Source organism: Schistocerca piceifrons, chromosome 5 (genome assembly GCF_021461385.2).
Source record: "Schistocerca piceifrons isolate TAMUIC-IGC-003096 chromosome 5, iqSchPice1.1, whole genome shotgun sequence".
NCBI classification, from domain to species: Eukaryota; Metazoa; Arthropoda; class Insecta; order Orthoptera; family Acrididae; genus Schistocerca; species Schistocerca piceifrons.
The window spans coordinates 588,346,448-588,363,136 of NC_060142.1; the positions used below are offsets into that span (position 1 = coordinate 588,346,448).

A 16,689-nucleotide genomic window follows, 5' to 3' on the forward strand; every position below is an offset into this window, starting at 1 on the left:
CCCCAGTTTGAGAAATCACCAGTTTTTGCATATTATGTGAACTGCTTATTTCAACTTTCTGCGCTCTTCCAGTTAGGTATGATTTAAACCATTTGCGCACTGTCCCATTCATCCCACAGTACTTGAGCTTATCTAGAAGTATTCCATGATTTACACAATCAAAAGCCTTTGAGAGATCACAAAAAATCCCAATGAGTGACTTCCGGTTACTCAGAGCATTTAATATTTCATGAGTGAAAGTATATATAGCATTTTCCGTTGAAAAACCTTTCTGGAAACCAAACTGACATTTTGTTAAAACTTTATTTTTACAAAGGTGTGAAGCTACTCTATAATACATTACTTTTTCAAGAATTTTGGATAAGGCAGTCAGAAGAGAGATTGCGCAGTAGTTGTTGACATCAGACATATCCCCTTTTTTATGCAGTGGTTTGACAATGGCATACTACAGTCTATCTAGGAAAATACCCAGCTTCAGAGAGCTATCACATATGTGGCTAAGAATCCCACTTATCTCTTGGGAACAAGCTTTTATTATCCTTCTGGAAATGCCATCAATTCCATGTGAGTTTTTATTCTTGAGAGAGTTTATTATCTTCCTAATTTCAGAAGGAGAGGTGGGTGGAATTTCAATTGTATCAAATTGTGTGGGTAAGGCCTCTTCCATTAACTGCCTTGCTTCTTCTTTTTCGACTTCCAGCTTGTTGTTTGTCAAGTTTCCATTCATTTTGATGGTAGTGCCGTCATCCTGTACTCTTGGTTGCCCTCTCTCCCTTGCAATAATATTCCAAATTGTTTTGATTTTGTTGTCAGAGGTATTAATCTCAGACGTGATGCACATGCTTCTGGACTTTTTAATAACCTTTCTTAATGTAGCACAGTAGTTTTTATAATATTTGGCTGTTTCTGGGTCATTACTCTTTCTTGTTGTTAGATACAGCTCCCTTTTGTGGTTACACTTTTATTCCTTTAGTGAGCCAAGGTTTTTTGCATGGTTTCTTACAATTAGATTTAACTACTTTCTAGGGGAAACAGTTTTCAAATTCTCTTACAAGTGTATCATGAAATAAGTTATATTTTAAATTAGCATCCGGTTCCTTGTACATCTCATCCCAGTCTAACTGCTGAAGATTTTCCCTGAAATTTCTAATTGTTAAGTCATTAATTGAACGCACAACTTTGGAGGGTAGTTTTGAATTACTGAATGGAGCTACGTCATATACTGTAACTAGCTGAGCACCATGATCAGAAAGGCCATTCTCAAAAGGACAAGAATTTATGTTATTAAACTTATCTTGGTGTATAAAAGTGTTATCTATCAATGTGCTGCTGTCCTTTACTACCCAAGTAGGAAAATTAATGACAGATGTCAAGCTGAAAGAACCAAGCAAGACTTCCAGGTCATTCTTCCTATTACACTCTTCCAGTGAAACAACATTGAAGTCCCCCACAAATAATAATTTGCTTTCCCCTGTGTGACAGATAGCACAACAAGGCCTCCAAGTTTTCCAAGAAAAAATGAAAGTTTCCAGAAGGGGGCCTATATACTGTTACAATTATAAAAGTGCCCTCCTTGAGTTTAAGTTGACAGTCGCGTGTTTCTATATGTTGCTCTAGAGAAAACTAAAATCTGGCGAGTGATCATGTAAATGGCACTGTCAGTAGAGCAACCCTTCTGAAACCCTAACTGTGGTTTGCTGAGGATATTACTGTTGCTAATGTGAGCTACTGACCCAGGATACATCAAATTCTTAAAAATTTTTGAAAATGATGTCAGCAGTGAAACAGGGCAGTAGTTATTGGCATCTCTTTTATCAAATTTCTTAGAGTGGGGTTTGACAACAGTATATTTCAGTCTCTCTGGAAAAAGACTGAGTTAATAATGCATTACATATTTCAGATAAGACTGGGCTTATTATATGGGGACAAATCTTTAGTACTCTATTGGAAACATCGTCAAAACCAGATGGGCTTTTATTTTTGAGAGAAAGTATAATTTTCTTAACTTCAGAAGCAGAAGTTGGTGATATACTCATTTGGTTGGATTTTATGGAAGTTACTTTTCAAAACATCTGCTGTGACTGTTCTCTTGAAATATTTCTCTCTATGCTTTCTACTACATTTAACAAATGATTATTAAATACATTTGCTACCTGTGAATTGTCATTTATAACCCTTCCATTTAGTTCAGTAGTGATGATGTGTTGTTCTGTGGATGGTAGTCCTGTCTCTCATTTCACTACATTCCATATACTCTTATGTCTGGTGTCACATTTACTGATTTCTGACATGTTCATGTTCCTTGATTTTATATAACCTTTCTTAGTAATTTTGAGTAGTTTTTGTAGAGTGCAACTACTGCAGGATCCCTACTTGTTCTTGCCAAAACTTACACATCCCTTTTCCTTTCACAAGATACTTTTAATGCCTCTAGTGAGCCACAGATTTTTAAATGACCGTTTAGTGTCCATTCTGATTAGCTTATTCGGAAAGCTATTTGCAGATAATGGTAATGTCGACTGGGGTTACTTTGGTCCAACACACACACACACACACACACACACACACACACACACACACACACACACACACACAAAAGATTTAAATTTTTGTGCTGAAGAAACAAAACAAGATATATTGGTATTTTTGGGATTAAAATATATTTTATACCCTGCTTGAGATTATTTCAGTAGTTTTGGGTAATTTAAAATTTTTACCTTTGGCAACACTGGAGTTTTTGTAAATCTTTGTTATGATGTATGATTCGTTTACCTCCAAACTTTTCATCATGGAAGAATTCAGTAACAAGATAAAAATAAGGTAAGTGTCAAAATACCATCTTTCGTATTCTTTTACTAATGTGGAGATAAATGTTTTTCCTTATTCTTTTTTTAAACAGTACATGCTCAACTTTTTGAAAATTTCACCTAAAAGCTAGTTTTTTGGGGCTACTTTGTACCAGGCCATATTTGGACTAAAGTAGCCCAATCAATTTACAAATATGTTTTTTACTTCCAAACTAAAACAAAAATATTTTACTGACATTGTTGTATACGTTACTGTTGTGCAATATTATTTTGGTTGTTTTTATTCCAGTTTCTGCTCGCAGAATGACGAGAATCTACAAGAGAAAGCCAGATTCAAGAAAGTACACTGATTATAATGCTAAGATCATGGAAGCTTGGAGTAAGGACACAACGAAGTTCAAGTCAATATTACAATGAACCTAGAAGCACAGTAATAAATAAGCTTAAAACCTATGGTTTACTGGTACTGGCAGGCCTACGTACAAAAAAACATGGCCATCCTACAGTTTTAAATCAAGAAGAAGAACAAGCCTTTGAGGCTCATTAGCTACACTTGGGTTTCCTATCACTGATCTTGATCTAAGATACACCATAAAATACTATCTTGACAACAGGGGCATACAGTAAAGAGTTTTAAAAACATCTTTCCAGGTCCCCATCAGGCAGCGTCATTTAGAAAACATCACCATAAGTTAATGGTGCATACAGCAAGCAACATTAAATGAGTAAGGGCTGAGAACATATGGAATTATGACAAGATGAGAGGAACCTGCAAGATGACCCTGGAGCAAGCAAGATCATATTGTAAAAGGGGGCAGAAAAATGTTGAACACATAATGGAGTCAACAAAGTCTTGTATTTCTTTAATGGTTTGTGGAAGTGGCTGTGGAGAGATGTTACCACCCTACATAGTGTATAAGTCTGAGCATTTATGGTCAACATGGACTGAAGGTGGTCCTGCAGGATGCAGGTACAAAAGAACAAAGAGTGGGTGGTTTGATTTGGGGACATTAAATAATTGTTTTTTGATACTTTGTATTGTCATTTCATCACCTGATGGTTGTGTAAGGGCTTACAATAGCCTGGTTGTGTAAGGGGTTACAATAGCCCAACATGTGATTTGTATTCAATTTGCATTAAAATAAGTGAGTGGTCCAAAGTAGGCCCGAGCAGGGATTACTTTGTTCCAACATTTAAAAAATAGTGAAAAAATTTAAACGATAATTTCTTTTAAAAAATTTGACACTGTTTACTTCTTTATGCTTTCTTAATTACCTTACTTCCTCGGTTGAAAAAGCTGCCTGGTGTCAAGGTTGTGATTGGGGACAAGTTAAGTTCCCATATCAACTTTGCTTGTGAAGATAACAATGTAAAGTTTGTGTGTTTGCCATCGAACTTGACACATATCACCCAACCATTGGCCCTATGAAAAGGAAGTAAGATATTGACATCGTGGAAGGAAAAAAACAAGTCAATGACAGGCTTGCCCAAGGATTAATTTCCTAAACTGCTAAAACAGCTGGTTAGATGATTGTATGTAGAAAAGAAGGAAAATATGATACGTGGTTTTAAAAAAACAGGTACGATACCTTTTGACTGGAGTGCTTGCCTCAACATAACTTCAACTGAACTATGAAAAGTTGAATTGGAGAAAGTTTCATGCAACACTTGCAGAAAAAAGGAAATGTGACAAAAAGTACTAGGCCAACTCAGAAACATAAGAAGTTAGATGTTCCAGCTGGAAAAAGTTCTTGTTCAAATTGTTCGATGAGTTGAGTGAAAATGAAATGGACTTTGAAGGTGCATCAACTTCTACACCTAAGCTGAAAAAAGGGGCCCGACGTAGAAAGCAAGAACCAGCAAGTGAATCAGATAACTCTAGTTCTTACAGTCTTTATGATCACAGTGCTTCTGATGATGGCTCACACCTTTCTGTAACTGAAAGTGAATCTGAAGATTTCTATGAAGAAGTTGGTACCATCGAGCCTATCAAGGAAACACCACTGGCACTGGACCTAGAATCATTAAATCATAACTTGAAAGATGTTGGCTTTGTTATTGTCATGTATGAAGGAAAGTACTAGCCAGGTTTGATAACAAAAGTGCATAATGGGGGAGAGTTCAGCATTACAGTAGACTGTATGAGCAAGACCAAAAAGTCCTGGAAGTGGACCAGCAAAAAGGACATTCTTGTTCACGAGTGGACTGACATGAAGAAAAAAATCAACCCTCCCAAGCACATGAAACGAGGACACTTTAATGTTCCTGAGATGGCTGATTTTGAATTGGTATAAGAAATTAGTATTAAAAACAAAAAAAAATGTTTTTCATGTTTTTAAAATCAAATCTAAAATTTTATTTTCTTTACATGTATTTAAATGAGTAAATAATTGCTTTTTGATACTTTGTCCATGAACCATGGACCTTGCCATTGGTGGAGAGGCTTGCGTGCCTCAGCGATACAGATGGCCGTACCGTAGGTGCAACCACAACGGAGGGGTATCTGTTGAGAGGCCAGACAAACGTATGGTTCCTGAAGAGGGGCAGCAGCCTTTTCAGTAGTTGCAGGGGCAACAGTCTGGATGATTGACTGATCTGGCCTTGCAACACTAACCAAAACGGCCTTGCTGTGCTGGTACTGCGAACAGCTGAAAGCAAGGGGAAACTACAGCAGTAATTTTTCCCAAGGGCATGCAGCTTTACTGTATGGTTAAATGATGATGGCGTCCTCTTGGGTAAAATATTCCGGAGGTAAAATAGTCCCCCATTCGGATCTCCGGGCGGGGACTACTCAAGAGGATGTCGTTATCAGGAGAAAGAAAACTGGCGTTCTACGGATCGGAGCGTGGAATGTCAGATCTCTTAATCGGGCAGGTAGGTTAGAAAATTTAAAAAGGGAAATGGATAGGTTGAAGTTAGATATAGTGGGAATTAGTGATGTTCGATGGCAGGAGGAACAAGACTTTTGGTCAGGTGAATACAGGGTTATAAATACAAAATATAATACGGGTAATGCAGGAGTAGGTTTAATAATGAATAAAAAAATTGGAGTGCAGGTAAGCTACTACCAACACCATAGTGAACGCATTATTGTGGCCAAAATAGACACGAAGCCCATGCCTACTACAGTAGTACAAGTTTATATGCCAACTAGCTCTGCAGATGATGAAGAAATTGATGAAACGTATGATGAGATAAAAGAAATTATTCAGGTAGTGAAGGGAGACGAAAATTTAATAATCATGGGTGACTGGAATTCAAGAGTAGGAAAAGGGAGAGAAGGAAACATAGTAGGTGAATATGGATTAGGGGTAATAAATGAAATTTTGCACAGAGCATATATTAATCATAGCTAACACTTGGTTCAAGAATCATAAAAGAAGGTTGTATACATGGAAGAATCCGGGAAATACTAGAAGGTATCAGATAGATTATATAATGGTAAGACAGAGATTTAGGAACCAGGTTTTAAATTTTAAGACATTTCCAGAGGCAGATGTGGACTCTGACCACAATCTATTGGTTATGAACTGTAGATTAAAACTGAATAAACTGCAAAAAGGTGGGAATTTAAGGAGATGGGACCTTGACAAACTGATTAAATCAGAGGTTGTACAGAGTTTCAGGCAGAGTATAAGGGAACAATTGACAGGAATGGGCAGAAGAAATACAGTAGAAGAAGAATGGGTAGCTCTGAGGGATGAAGTAGTAAAGGCAGCAGAGAATCAAGTAGGTAAAAAGATGAGGGCTAGTAGAAATCCTTGGGTAACAGAAGAAATATTGAATTTAATTGATGAAAGGAGAAAATATAAAAACACAGTAAATGAAGCAGGCAAAAGGGAATACAAACGTCTCAAAAATGAGATCGACAGGGAGTGCAAAATGGCTAAGCATGGATGGCTACAGGACAAATGTAAGGATGTAGAGGCTTATCTCACTAGGGGTAAGATAGATACTGCCTCCAGGAAAATTAAAGAGACCTTTGGAGAAAAGAGAGCCACTTGTATGAATATCAAGAGCTCAGATGGAAACCAAGAAAAGCAAAGAAGGGAAAGCAGAAAGGTGGAAGGAGTATATTGAGGGTCTATACAAGGGCGATATTATGGAAATGGAAGAGGATGTAGATGAAGATGAAATGGAAGATACAATACTGCGTGAAGAGTTTGACAGAGCACTGAAAGACCAGAGTTGAAACAAGGCCCTGGGAGTAGACAACATTCCATTGGAACTACTGACGGCCTTGGGAGAGCCAGTCCTGACAATACTCTACCATCTAGTGAGCAAAATGTATGAGACAGGCGAAATACCCTCAGACTTCAAGAAAAATATAATAATGCCAATCCCAAAGAAAGCAGGTGTTGACAGATGTGAAAATTACCAAACTATCAGTTTAATAAGTCACAGCTGCAAAATACTAAAGCGAATTATTTACAGACGAAAGGAAAAGCTGGTAGAAGCTGACCTCGGCGAAAATCAGTTTGGGTTCCGTAGAAATACTGGAACACGTGAGGCAACACTGACCCTACGACTTATCTTAGACGCTAGATTAAGGAAAGGCAAACCTACGTTTCTAGCATTTGTAGACTTAGAGAAAGCTTTTGACAATGTTGACTGGAATACTCTCTTTCAAATTCTAAAGGTAGCAGGGGTAAAATACAGGGAGTGAAAGGCTATTTACAATTTGTACAGAAACCAGATGGCAGTTATAAGAGTCGAGGGAATGAAATGGAAGCAGTGGTTGGGAAGGGAGTGAGACAGGGTTGTAGCCTCTCCCGGATGTTATTCAATCTGTATATTGAGCAAGCAGTGAAGGAAACAAAAGAAAAATTCGGAATAGGTATTAAAGTCCATGGAGAAAAATAAAAACATTGAGGTTTGCCAATGACATTGTAATTCTGTCAGAGACAGCAAAGGACTTGGAAGAGCAGTTGAACGGAATGGACAGTGTCTTGAAAGGAGGATATAAGATGAACATCAACACAAGCAAAATGAGGATATTGGAATGTAGTTGAATTAAGTCGGGTGATGCTGAGGGAATTAGATTGGGAAATGAGACACTTAAAGTAGTAAAGAAGTTTTGCTATTTGGGGAGCAAAATAACTGATGATGGTCAAAGTAGAGAGGATATAAAATGTAGACTGGCAATGGCAAGGAAGGCGTTTCTGAAGAAGAGAAATTTGTTAACATTGAGAATTGATATAAGAGTCAGGAAGTCATTTCTGAAAGTATTTGTATGGAGTGTAGCCATGTATGGAAGTGAAACATGGAAGATAAACAGTTTGGACAAGAAGAGAATAGAAGCTTTCGAAATGTGGTGCTACAGAAGAATGCTGAAGATTAGATGGGTAGGTCACATAACTAATGAGGAGGTATTGAATAGAATTGGGGAGAAGAGGAGTTTGTGGCACAATTTGACTAGAAGAAGGGACCAGTTGGTAGGACATGTTCTGAGGCATCAAGGGATCACAAATTTAGCATTGGAGGGCAGCGTGGAGGGTAAAAATCGTAGAGGGAGACCAAGAGATAAATACACTAAGCAGATTCAGAAGGATGTAGGTTGCAGTAAGTACTGGGAGACGAAGAAGCTTGCACAGGATAGAGCAGCATGGAGAGCTGCATCAAACCAGTCTCAGGACTGAAGATCACAACCAATCCCATGACTACAATATTAATGAGCCACATGGGAATTAGGCAACACCTAAAACTATCTGGATGTAACAATTTTTGGGAATATGAAATGGTATGATTATATACATTAAATGATAAGCAAAACCGTTGCCATATTTTGGTTCATGGGTAGAGCAACCTGAGATAGCAGCCGGCTAGTGGGAATGTGTATGTGTATGTGTGTGTGTGTGTGTGTGTGTGTGTGTGTGTGTGTGTTTTCTTTTCTGTAGAAGGCTATGGCTGAGAACTCTATGTGCAATAGTCTTTTTTTTTGTGACTATCTGCAATTCAACATCTCATCTTTGCAGTGAGTAGCAAACTATCCTTTTCAAAACAGTCACAAATTCATTAGATTGTTGAGAGCCCGACATAGATATGGCGAAAACTCTGAATTGGCAGATGCTCAAAGACACATGCTAATTATTCTCCTACCTAACTCAGTATGAGAGGTCATTAACACACTCCAGTGTGGTGGCATCCAACTAGGAATTAAGACAGTTAAAATGCTGGTGAAATTTTCACCTCGAAACTTCTACTATCTGGGAGAAGAGATAGTGGCGTAACATTACTGATCACCAGACTTTGCACCAATGTCCTGCGTTAAATTCAAAGCCTCTCCACAGAAAGTAATTCCAATCCCGAAGAAAGCAGGTGTTGAAAGGTGTGAAAATTCCAGAATTATCAGTTTAATAAGTCATGGCTGCAAAATACTAACACGAATAGTTTACAGACGAATGGAAAGACTGGTTGAAGCCGACCTCGGAGAAGATCAGTTTGGATTCCGTAGAAATGTTGGAACATCTGAGGCAATACTAATCCTATGACTTATCTTAGAAGATAGATCAAATGAAAAATTTGGAGTAGGAATTAAAATCCATGGAGTTTTGAAGTTTGCCAATGACATTGTAATTAGGACTTGGAAAAGCAGTTGAATGGAATGGACAATGTCCTAAAAGGAGGCTATAAGATGAACATCAACAAAAGCAAAACGAGGATTATGGACTGTAATCAAATTAAATCAGGTGATGCTGAGGAAATTAGATTAAGAAATGAGACACTTAAAGTAGTAAAGGAGTTTTGCTATTTGGGGAGCAAAATAACTGTGATGGTCAAAGTAGAGAGGATATAAAATGTAGACTGGCAATGGCAAGAAAAGCGTTTCTGAAGAAGAAAAATTTGTTAAGATCGAGTATAGATTTAAGTGTCAGAAAGTCGTTTCTGAAAGTATTTGTATGGAGTGTAGCCATGTATGGAAGTGAAACATGGATGATAAATAGTTTAGACAAGAAGAGAATAGAAGCTTTCGAAATGTGGTGCTACAGAAGAATGCTGAAGATTAGATGGGTAGATCACATAACTAATGAGGAGGTATTGAATATCATTGGGGAGAAGAGGAGTTTGCAGCATAACTTGACAAGAAGAAGGAACCGGTTGGTAGGACATGTTCTAAGGCATCAAGGGATCACAAATTTAGCATTGGAGGGTAAAAATTGTAGAGGGAGACCAAGGGATGAATACACTAAGGAGATTCAGAAGGATGTAGGTTGCAGTAGTTACTCGGAGATGAAGAAGCTTGCACAGAATAGAGTAGCTTGGAGAGCTGCATCAAACCAGACTCGGGGCTGAAGACCACAACAACTTGAACTGTTTAAATATATTTAAATTGTGTAATTAGCTGTTTAGCACTGAGATGGAAACAAAAATTAAGAATTGGTAGCAGCGAGAATCAAACTCAGGGAGCCAATGAACTGACATTCGGAGTGTCTGACCACTGGGCTACGGGTCCCATTTGCAAACTGCCACTCAAACATAGTTCACACTCTACATGTAAATTTTTTGAGAACTTATGCACTCCTGGGATATTTATGGGTCCAACCCTCTCGCTGCTGAGGATGAGTTCTTGGTGAATAAAAAAAGTTTCAAGTACAGGGTGTTTCAAAATGAATATACAAGTTTTAAGGCTTTGTAGCACATACTACATTCACCTTACAATTATACATAATACGCCAAATGAAAGATCAACTCAAACAGTTTTTCTTACAATTATTCAGTGTGAACACCAATCACACATCGAGTGGGTAGGTGAGTTGTTCTGAAACCTTGATCAATGTGTCAGGAGTAACTGTTGCAACAACACTGTTTCTAAAGTCGGATAAATCAGCTGGTTTTGGAGGCACATACACATGATCATGTCATATCGTGTGTGAATGTGAAGGTCATGCATAAAATGCTGTGTCAACCGGTCCCTTGGGCCAAATCCATCGGGCGGATACAATATCGTTCAACCAGTCACGTACCAAGTTATGCCAGTGAGGCAGCGCACCATCTTGCTCCCAAATAAAGATGTGTTGTTCAGCTTCTTTCCATAGATGCACAGGCCATAGCTATAGCACATCAAGATGCAAAACATCAGTGACAGTTGATTCACCAAAAAGAAAGGCCCGTAAACTTTCCATGGGGATATTTCTTGGGGTTAAGTGTGAACGACTCGCACTCGTTCAACATGTTTTGCAGTCACTCTTTGTCATTCCATACTCTTCCCATTGTGCACAGGTACACAAACAAAACTGTTTGAGTTTATCTTTTGGTGTATTATTTACAACTGTAAGTTGAATATAATAAATGCTATAATGCCTTAAAACTGGTATGTTCATTCTGAAACATACTGTATTTATCACATAATATTCACACCTTTTTGCATGCTATCATTTGAAAAAAAAACACTCCTTTTGATACCTTAAGCCTTTTATGAAATGTGATGATTGTTACGAACACGTGATTACCAATGCACAGTGATGGAAATGTTGTCCATGACCATCCATCAGATATAAAAACCAACAACTCGAGAATGAAATATCATTCTGTTCTCAGTTCTAAATGAAATTTCAGTATCTTATTTACATTTCACACAGAACAATATGTAAGTTGTATGCTGTACTGAATGCAGAAGAGGTGTAAGGAGACAGAGATAGCTAAGAAGAAGGACTGAAATATGTGAGCAATGACAGTTTTCCCAAGTGCAAGCACAGAAAGTGGGGCATCATACAAAGGAAGGAAGGGAGTGAGGGAGGGCAGATGGAAGGAAGGAAAAAAGAGAAAGGGAGATGGAGAAAAAATCAGAAACCAAAGAGAAAACTGTGGAAGATGTTAAAGGACATATCAGGAGAGAGAAGATTTAAGAAGGGTGTCATAAAGACAGTGAGAAGTAGGAAGAGGAAGTACTAAATACTCAGGTCAGAAGGATGAAGATGTGTTGTAGTGAAGGACCAGTTGAAGGTCACAGTTTGTAGTAATTGACTGGAAATCATCTAACATACCCGAGGTGATGCCTGAAGTTCACAAAGGAAGTATTACAGGTCATCTGCTGTTCTTAAACTATATAAACAGATAAGGAAACAATATGAGCAATCATCTTAGTCTGTTTGCAGATGATCCTGTAATTCACTGTCTAGTAAAGTCATCAGAAGATAAAAACAAATTGCAAGTTGATTTAGACAAGATACACATATTATACAGAAAGTAGCCTTGATGCTAAACAGTTAAAAAAAAGTTAGGTCCTCCACATGAATACTAAAAAAATCCATTAAATAACACAAATTTAAAGGCTGTAGACTCAGTAAAATACTGAGGGATTACAATTACAAACAACTTAAATTGGAATCATCACACAGCAAATTTCAGAGGTAGCTAAATCAAAGAGTGTATTTTAATGACAGAACACTTCAAAGATGCAACATATCTACTAAAGGAAATGCTTGAACTATGTTTGTACATCCTCTTCTGGAGTATTGAAGTGTGGTAAGGGATCCTTACCTCAAAACACTGATCAAGAACATTGAAAAAAATTCAAAGAGGAGCTTGTTTAATATTATCACAAAATAGAGCCAAGATGGCGGCAAATAGTAATGGTAAAGTTCTTAGCTTATATAAAAACTCGTGTTTCGACAGGGAAAAGTGCAAAAAATACAGAAAAACCGGAATCACGTGCAAGGAATGTAATAACTCGTATCATTTTCAATGTGCAAAAGTGGACTCATCTGTGAAAGAAAATAATGAATTTATAACATGCTGGAACTGTAGTCAGTGCTGCGTTCAGAACTCAGATAACTATCATAAACCAAAAATTTGCGGCTTAGGTGTGAATTATCTGTACTAGTCGGTGATATGGTAAGTGAAATCCAGAGCCTAAAGGCTGAAGTTACTCTCTTAAATAAAAAGGTGTGTGAATTTGAACAACAGCGCCTGATGAACGACTGTAGGCCCAAACTAAAAACCAAGGAAAGCTTTCCTGCCATCATTACTCAAAACAAGTTTCAAATTCTCGACAAAATAGTGAAACAAGAACAAGTTCAGTGCGTGCAAACTAGAATTAATCCTTCACGCAGCAAAAAAAACTGTCAGTGATAAGATCAGAAAACACCAAGTCCCAAACTCGTGTGCAAAATGTGAAATTGAATGTAAACAAACCGTCCAAGGAAATGGAATCTGCGAAATTACATGCAAGAAATCGTCCCTAGAGAAAAACAGAAGAAACGACGACAATCAGAAACACAAGCAGGGCCGGATTCTATTATATGGAGACAGCCATGGACGTGCAATAGCACAAAACATCGCAAATATGCAAGACAACTTTGCAACTGTAGGCCACATCCAGCCTGGAGCCCCTCTTTCTGTTGTGGTGAAGCCGTGCATGCAGGATTGTAACTCCTTCTCATCCAATGACTGTGTCGTTATTATGGGAGGTTCATATGATGTAGCAAGAAATCAAGCAAATGATGCAATTAGACATATGAAAATGGTACTGGGTAAGTTAAATGACACTAAAACAATTGTCGTCAACATTCCACAGAGGCATGATCTTATGAAACAGTCTATTGTGAACCGGGAAGTTCATAAAACAAATGACAGGATTAAAGCTCTATGTAGTAAATTTCAGAATGTGTCTCTAGTAGATGTCAGCTATCTAGAAAGGGAGCTGCACACATCTCGTGGTCTGCACATGAACAAAAGAGTCAAAAAGATTGTCAGTAGCAAAATTATTGAGGAAGTCAGGCGACATTGTTCACAAAGTTATGAAAAGAAGCCCATTGCCATGGGGTGGTACAACGCACCTCAACGAAATCTGCCACAACACCAGCCACCGCTGGCAAGCCAGGGAAACTTGTAAAGCCTGCTGGCCTCATTGCTAGTCCAAAATAATCCTCTAAGGTCCAGCAGGTAAAACTCAGCCTTAAAATCATACACCAAAATCTTGGTAGTCTTAGAAATAAGCATAATAATGATCTAGATGTAATTTCACGGATTGACAAACCTGATATAATAGTTGTAACTGAACATTGGTACAATGAAGCTCTGATTAGCATTAGTCAACCACTGTGTATGAAATTCTGCACAGCCTTCAGTAGAAAAGACAAGACTGGAAGATATGTAGCAATTTTCACTGTAAATGAAAGTAATTTTAATGTTATTGATGTCAGTGCTTTCTGCTTGGAAGGAGTCTCAGAATTTGCTGCAATAAACCTATAATGGGATAGAGATAACATAACAGTTATCGGTGTTTACAGGCCAACTGCAGCAAATACAGATACCTTTTTTGTAAACCTTTCTGACTTGCTTGTATATATAGACACAACATTTTCTGGACCAAATGGTCACGTAAATATTATAGTTTCAGGGGATATACATATAGATTTATTAACAAATGATGTCAGCACCAAAAAGTTACATCGTCTGTGTGATGAATTTAACCTGACCCCACTCATTTGGGAACCCACTAGAGAAATTGGCAATAGTAAAACATGTCTTGACAACATAATAACAAACATGACCCACCTATCCCCACAGCGCATCAGTTTTGAAACTAGCCATCTCAGATCACCATGCAGTACAGTTTAAATTGGAGCTCCATAAGGCCCCCACTGTCACCACAAAGTAACAGTTTGTAACTAAAAGAATAACATATAATGACAACATAAATAGACTAAACTGCATGCTACCACAAATAAAATGGTTTGAAAATAATAGCTTTTCATATGATAGCTTTGCTGCTGACTTCTATTACTGCTTTGATACCACATGCCCAGTTGTAATCACAAAAATGAAACAAACAAAAAATATAAACAAAGATGATGTGACTTACCATACGAAAGCGCTGGCAGGTCGATAGAAACACAAACAGACACATACATACACACAAAATTCAAGCTTTCGCAACAAACTGTTGCCTCATCAGGAAAGAGGGAAGGAGAGGGAAAGACGAAAGGAAGTGGGTTTTAAGGGAGAGGGTAAGGAGTCATTCCAATCCCGGGAGCGGAAAGACTTACCTTAGGGGGAAAAAAGGACGGGTATACACTCTCTCTCTCTCGCGCGCACACACACACACACACACACACACACACACACACACACACACACATATAGTATGTGGTGTGTGTGTGTGTGTGTGTATATACCCGTCCTTTTTTCCCCCTAAGGTAAGTCTTTCCGCTCCCGGGATTGGAATGACTCCTTACTCTCTCCCTTAAAACCCACTTCCTTTCGTCTTTCCCTCTCCTTCCCTCTTTCCTGATGAGGCAACAGTTTGTTGCGAAAGCTTGAATTTTGTGTGTATGTATGTGTCTGTTTGTGTTTCTATCGACCTGCCAGCACTTTCGTATGGTAAGTCACATCATCTTTGTTTTTAAATATATTTTTCCCGTGTGGAATGTTTCCCTCTATTATATAAAAAATATAAACAAAAATATTTGGGTAAATAGCAATGTCACTGAAGCGAGGGAAAAATTAAAACTACTCCACATCAAGCACACTACTATAAGGACTTACTCACACAGACCAGGAGCAACTATGTTGCAAATAAGCTTCAAAACTCACACAGCGTAACTGCTGGCATCTGGGCAGTCATAAACAGTTTTAGAACCTGCAATGACAAATCCTGTATGGACTTTACTATTAATCACAATGGCATGCTCATAAAAGACCAACTGGAAATCGCAAATATTTTTAATGAATATTTTTCTTCCGTAGGGGAAGCCATAAATGACAAACATAAAAACATGCACTACAGTTTTAAAGGTAATACATGTGACCATAGTATATATCTAGCCCCCACAAACTGTGCAGAAATAATGGGCATCATTAGCTCTCTAAAACCCTCTAATTCAGCTGGGCATGATGGCCTAAATACTAATGTTTTAAAAGCCTGTAGCCAAAATGTCTATGTACCTCTGTCTGCAGCAGTCAACAATATAATAGAATCAGGCACCTTTCCAGACAGACTAAAAATAGCACAGGCAACACCCATTTTTAAGAAAGGTGACAACAACAAAATAGAAAACTACAGACCAGTCTTAATCCTTCCCGTCTTTTCCAAAATAGTTGAGAAAGATATATACAACAGGATTATAAACTTTCTTAACAAACACAACTTGATGTTCGAAAATCAAAATGGATTCCTAAAAGGTAAATCAACTAGCACTGCAGCTGCTCAACTAACTGAAGAGGTGTTAGGGGGTATCAAAAGCAAGGAACATGTGGCCGGTGTATACCTAGACCTGGAAAAAGCCTTTGATTGTGTGAACGTTGACATCCTATTAGACAAGCTATGGAACAAGGGAATTAGAGGCACTGCTTACGACCTAATAAAGTGTTATATGAGCAATAGAAAACAGTTTTTTCTACTTAAAAATGAAAGTGGTGTCTACAAATCAGAGATCACTTGCATAAAATATGGCGTGCCCCAGGGCTCGGTGTTGGGCCCCCTTCTGTTCTTGATCTATGTAAATGATATTAAATACTGTACTATAAATTACAAAATTGTTCTGTATGCCAATGACACGTCCATTGTATGTAAAAAGGAGTCATGTAATGAACTAGAGGCCGAGTGCAATAATGTGACAAAAGAAATGGTTCAGTTTTTTAATGAAAGCCACTTAAATGTAAGCACCAGTAAAACATGTTTGATGGAGTTTAACAAAAGTAGTTTGAATAATGAAATTAAATTATACATGGGCAACGAATTGGTAAAGAAAGAGTGTAGTGTAAAATTGCTTGGCATTACAATCCAAAGCAACCTGAAATGGGACACACATATTGACTCCCTAGCAACCAAGTTGTCAAAAAATATATTTGCAATCAGTACTATTAGCAAGTTCTGTAGAGACACCGTAGTCCTAAAGACTGCATACCATGCTCTTTTCTCCTCTCACTTGAACTACGG

General features: G+C 37.9%; 1 protein-coding gene across 5 annotated transcripts in view; it reads right to left on the minus strand.

Moving 5' to 3' along the window:
- Positions 1-16,689, minus strand: part of LOC124799239 (UPF0415 protein C7orf25 homolog) — a 180,452-nt gene that overhangs the window by 133,412 nt on the left and 30,351 nt on the right. Inside the window, exon 1 of one of the 5 annotated variants that reach the window (XM_047262784.1) lies at positions 15,301-15,322. The exons of the other annotated variants lie outside the window; for them this stretch is intronic. The gene's annotated coding sequence lies outside the window, so the exon portion shown is untranslated. Of the gene's footprint in view, positions 1-15,300; positions 15,323-16,689 lie in introns of those variants that run through there. 5 annotated transcript variants of the gene reach the window in all.